This window comes from Bison bison, unplaced genomic scaffold, assembly GCF_000754665.1.
Source record: "Bison bison bison isolate TAMUID 2011002044 unplaced genomic scaffold, Bison_UMD1.0 scf7180017864181, whole genome shotgun sequence".
Taxonomy (NCBI): domain Eukaryota; kingdom Metazoa; phylum Chordata; class Mammalia; order Artiodactyla; family Bovidae; genus Bison; species Bison bison.
This window is the reverse complement of record NW_011494753.1, coordinates 4,240,892-4,246,502: the sequence shown is the minus strand read 5'-3', so window position 1 is coordinate 4,246,502 and position 5,611 is coordinate 4,240,892.

The window sequence follows — 5,611 nt, the reverse complement described above, 5'->3', positions numbered from 1 at the left end:
GAAAACTCTTGAGTCCCTTGGACTGCAAGGAGATCCAACCAGTCCCTTCTGAAGGAGATCAGCCCTGGGATTTCTTTGGAAGGAATGATGCTAAAGCTGAAACTCCAGTACTTTGGCCACCTCATGCGAAGAGTTGACTCATTGGAAAAGACTCTGATGCTGGGAGGGATTGGGGGCAGGAGGAGAAGGGGATGACAGAGATGAGATGGCTGGATGGCATCACTCACTCGATGGATGTGAGTCTGAGTGAACTCCAGGAGTTGGTGATGGATAGGGAGGCCTGGTGTGCTGGGATTCATGGGGTCGCAAAGAGTCATACACAACTGAGTGACTGAACTGAACTGAAAATTTTCTTCTACTGCTTTTCTTCCACTGGCAGTGTCCAGCTCTAGCAGCACATGTATAGTTACTCATAGCAGTCTCTCATGATCCTTTGTATTTCAGTGGTGCCATTTATAATTTCTTTTTCATTTCTGGTTTTTTTTTAATTGATTAGGGCCCTCTCCCTTTATTTCATGATGATGTCCATTTAAAGGTTTATCAGTTTTGTTTTACTCTTCTAAAAACCAGCTGTTTGTTTCCTTGATCTTATCTGTTTTTCAATTTTTTATTCACTTATCTCCTCTGATAGTTTTATTTTCTTCTCAACTTGGATTTTCTTTATTCTTTTTCTGTTCCTTTGGGCATAAGGTTAGATTGTTAGAGGTTTTTCTTATTTCTTGAGGCAAACTTGTATCACTACAAGTTCCCTCTTAGAACTGCCTTTGCTGCAACCCATAGATTTTTGGATCATTTCATTTTCATTTGTCTCCAGGTATTTTTATTAATTTTATTACAACACACTGCAGTATTGTTGCCTGGAGGATCCCAGGGACGGGGGAGCCTGGTGGGCTGCTGTCCATGGGATCGCACAGAGTCAGACACGACTGAAGCGACTTAGCAGTGGCAGTAGCAGTATTACTTTGTTAACTTCCTCAGTGACCCATTGGCTGTTTAATAGCATATTGTTTAGCCTCCAAAGATTTATAGCTTTTTCAGTTTTCTTTTTGATTTCTAGTCTCATAGTGTTGTAGTTAGAAGAGATCATTGATATTAATTTCATTTTCTTACTTATCAAGGCTTGTACTGAGGCCTAGCATGTTATGTATCCTAGAGACTGTTCCATGCACACTTGATAAGAGTGTGTATTATGCTTTTGGAAGGAAAAATATAAATATATATATATATATATTGTTGTTGTTGTACAGTCGCTTAGTTGTGTCCAACTCTTTGTGACCCCATGGACTGTAGCATGCCAGACTTCCCTGTCCTTCACTATCTCCTGGAAAGTGAAAGTGAAGTCTCTCAGTCGTGTCCAACTCTTTGGGACCCCATGGAGTAGCCTACCAGGCTCCTCCATCCATGGGATTTTCCAGGCAAGAGTACTGGAGTGGGTTGCCATTTCCTTCTCCAGGGGATCTTCCCGACCCAGTGATCGAACCTGGGTCTCCTGCATTGTAGGCAGGCGCTTTACCGTCTGAGCTACCAGGGAAGTCTCACTATCTCCTGGAATTTGCTCAAATTCATGTCCATTGAGTCTGTGATGTCATCCAACCATCTCATCCTCTGTCACCCACTTCTCCTGCCTTCAACCTTTCCAGCATCAGAATCTTTTCCAATGAGTCAGCTCTTCTCATCAGGTGGTCAAAGCTTCAGTTTCAGCATCAGACCTTCCAATAGATATTCAGGGGTGATTTCCTTTAGGATTGTCTGGTTTGATCTCCTTGTTGTCCAAGGGACTCTCAAGAGTCTTCTCCAGCACCGCAGTTTTGGTGTTGGCATTCTGAAAATACCAGGGAGATTGACACCAATTTGACATTTAGCTCCACAGCTTACATTTTTCACATAATGATTTCAAATGTATAGAGATCAATTTCTAAGTTTAGAGATAGCACAAATGGCTTTTTTGTTGGGTTAGGTTGAGTTGGGTTTTTATATCCACTTGTTTTGACTGATTTAAGTGTTTCACCACATACAGTTATGGAAAGGAAATTTGCTTCCTCCTTTGTCATAAAATATGAGATTCCACCACCACAAAATGAGTAAATTAGGCAGAATTTAACTGGATTTTTAAAGGTTTTATATTTTGCAATTCTTGCATTCAGTGAAAGCCAAAATTGATTCCAACTTACAAAGTAACACACAGGATATAAAATTTTCACTCTGGAGTATTTCTGTGAACTCCAAAGGGCTGTGTTTCCTAACTTCCCTGATGAACAATTGAGGGGGAGATGGCAGGTGGGGAGTTGGGGAAAGTAGACCAGATTGTCAGCCTAGGACCCTAAGAGGATGACAATTCATGTTTGACTTTATCCTCATAACAGAAGACTGTGGGGCAAATTTAAAGGAATGATTGTGCTCCCCTGGCTGTCGGATCACAGCCTGGTTTCCATCATGTATGGAGGTCTCTGTGGGACTCCGTGGCTCTCAGTAGCTGTCCAACTCCCCATCCTGTTGTGGGGAACAGAACAGCAGGAACTACTTACAGGCAGAAACTTGCTTGAGAAAATGACCTGCTGTTTAAAGTGTTTCAGACTCTCCTTTAAGCCCCGGTGAGTGTTGTCCCAAACAAGCCAGGAATGAAACCCCTGTTCCCATCTTTAAGAGTAAAACCTAGTGCATCTGAAGGTCCTTAGTTGCTATATAAACAAGGTAAGATTTTTAATTCTGAACTTTCATCATTTCCTGAAAGAATATAGTTAAAATGCAATTTTGGCTTATTGTTGTTTTGTTACGTCCATGGATCTTACCTTTAGGATAAAATTACATTCAAAAGCCATGGTACAACTATAAGCAATGCCTGTGTTTGTCTCCTGACTGTGCTGAATGGTATGATTAGAGTAGAGATGGCTCAGGTCACAGCATGAGTGCTCTGTTCCCAGGTGTGTTTCCCTTTTCTTTCTACCATCATAAGTTCACCCACCTGGTCTTCATAACTACTTTTCAAGCTCTTCAATGAAGTGTAAACTGTGGCTCAAATGGTATCTCCCTGCAATGTGGGAGACCCAGGTTTGATCCCTGGGTCAGGAAGATCCCATGGACAGGAGGGCATGGCAACCCACTCCAGTATTCTTGTCTGGAAAATTCCAGGGACAGGGGAATAAGAGTCGGACACACACACACCCCTAGAAAGTACTAAGCCTGCCTGTTTAATTTTTGTAGTGACAATATGTATTAAGATTGAAAAAGCAGAGTGACACTAGACTTGAGGAGGATGAGTGCAGAGCCCATGGCTGGTCTTTTCACTTCACATTGTCTCCTGTAATGAAGCCCTCGTGGGGAAGGGCGTGTAGCAACAGAGTTGCATAGGACACTGAGATGAACAGAGTTGATGTAAACCCCCAAAGACACACAGCTATTAAATTACAACTGGATTTCAACTCCAGTTGAAGTATTTGAATGCTCAGGACAAAAGGTGATACTGGCAAGTAGAGGTGGGTCCTCAAAGGATAATTTTCTAATAATTTCAACTAAAGATTTCCCTAACATTAGTGATATAAAATGCAGTACATAAACAGTTTGACTACAGTACTGAGTGGATACATTCAGCGAGACTCAACAGTACAGCTTTGCTGGGTCTCTGGATTGGTTTGCTCAGGTATGTCAGGAATAACCAGAAATAATTATTAAAAGAATTTTAAAATGGCCTCAACTGGTGGGGAGAGCAGATGTCAGAAGGCTGGCAAACCTTATATATGCATGTGTGGAAATTTAAGGGAGCCAGAAAGCAATAATTATTCACTTAGTATGAATTTTTAAATGTGCATTTTAATCTAATATTCAGAGTGAAATGTCAGTAGGAAAACACATTTAAGAAAAAGTTTTATTTTTAAAAAGTCTCTTTTAAATAATTTTTAAAAAAGAAACATTTTGCCTGTTAGCCCCTAAGAGAGCTTCAAATGCAATAACTACCAAAACATATTGATTTTTATAATTCACCTAAAATAAATTCCAAGTTATGTATAAGGCTTATTGTTTCATAGTTGTTGATGATTTCCATGTTTTTTTCCATTAAGGCATTTAGAAAGAAAATTAAAATATAATTGGTACAAACTGTGAGCTTCTAAAAATCTAAGGGAAAACAACTTTTCCTCATTATAATAATTCTTTGTCAAAAACATAGCATTGTTTAGGGGGTAGGGAAAGGAAGGATTGGGAGTTTGTGATTAGCAGATACAAATTATTATATACAAGATGGATAAACTGCAAGGTCCTACTCTATAGCACAGGGAACAATATTGAATGTCCTGTAATAAATCATAATGAAAAAGAAATACAAAAAAGAATATACATTTATGTAACTGAGTCACTTTGCTGTTCAGAAGAAATCAACACATTGTAAGTCAACTGTACCTCAATAAATGTTGAAAAAATAGATCAGTTATTGCTCTGTTACTATTAAATATATTAGGTACTGGATACTACTGAATGTTTTTGAAGGCTCTGACCTTTTAAATTGGAGCAAAATGAAAGATGCCAACATACAAATTAACTGAGGTTACTTATTTTATTTTTTAATTTTATTTTTTTAGGTTACTTATTTTAAACAGAGCCAGAGGTTCAGGTCCAGGCTGACCTCCATTCAGGTCCCTGTACCAGGACACAGGGATGCTGTGTCCCGTTTCCCTCCCTCCCACCCCCAACCTCCATCCTTGCCTCTCACTGTCCCCCTTCTGCACATTATTACCACTGCTGCTGCCCTAGGAAATCAGATGCAGTGTGCAGTTATTTTCTCAGTTATGCTACGAATGAGAGTGAGATAGAACTCATAAAATTCACCATTTTAATGCATACATATTAGTCAAGGGTTTATCTTTTTTACTATTAAAAAATGGGGGGAGGTTGATACTGCAGTGATCACCACAGTGTATAACACTGCTGTTGCCCCTGAAATTGAATGGGGCCCCTCAGCAGTCACTCCTCCTCCTCACCCAAGCCTCCAGCTTTAAGCAACCACTACTGTACTGTCTGTATAAATTTGGCTGCTCTGGATAATGCATATAAATATAATCATTCAATATGTGTCTTTTGGTGAATGGCCTCTTGTATTTAGCATGATGTTTTCAAGATAATAGTCCACTGTATGAATGCACCACACTTTGTTGGTCTCTTCACTAGTTGATGGACATTTGGGTTGTTTCCACATTTGGACAATTGGGAATAATGCTGGTATAAACATTCATGTACAGGTTTATGTCTGAACATGTGTTTTTTAGTTCTGTTGCCCACATGTTGGAGTAGAATTGCTGAACCTTGTGGTAACCCCATGTTTCAACTACCCGATGAACGACTGCCAGGCTGTTTTCTGCAGCAGCCTTACCATCTTTACTAAGTGTCCCAATTCCTGCACATCTTTGCCTCCACTTGTTTCTTGTCGTTATGGTCTGACCCATCCTAGAGATTGTGAAGTGTTTTGATTTGTATTTCCCTAATGATTAATGATATTGAGCATCTTTTCATTTGCTTGTGGGTCATTTTTATGTCTTTGGAGAAATGTGTATTCAAATTCGTTGCCAGGATTTTAGTTATTTTATCTGCCTATGAACTATTTAGCCACAAGGGTTTACATATT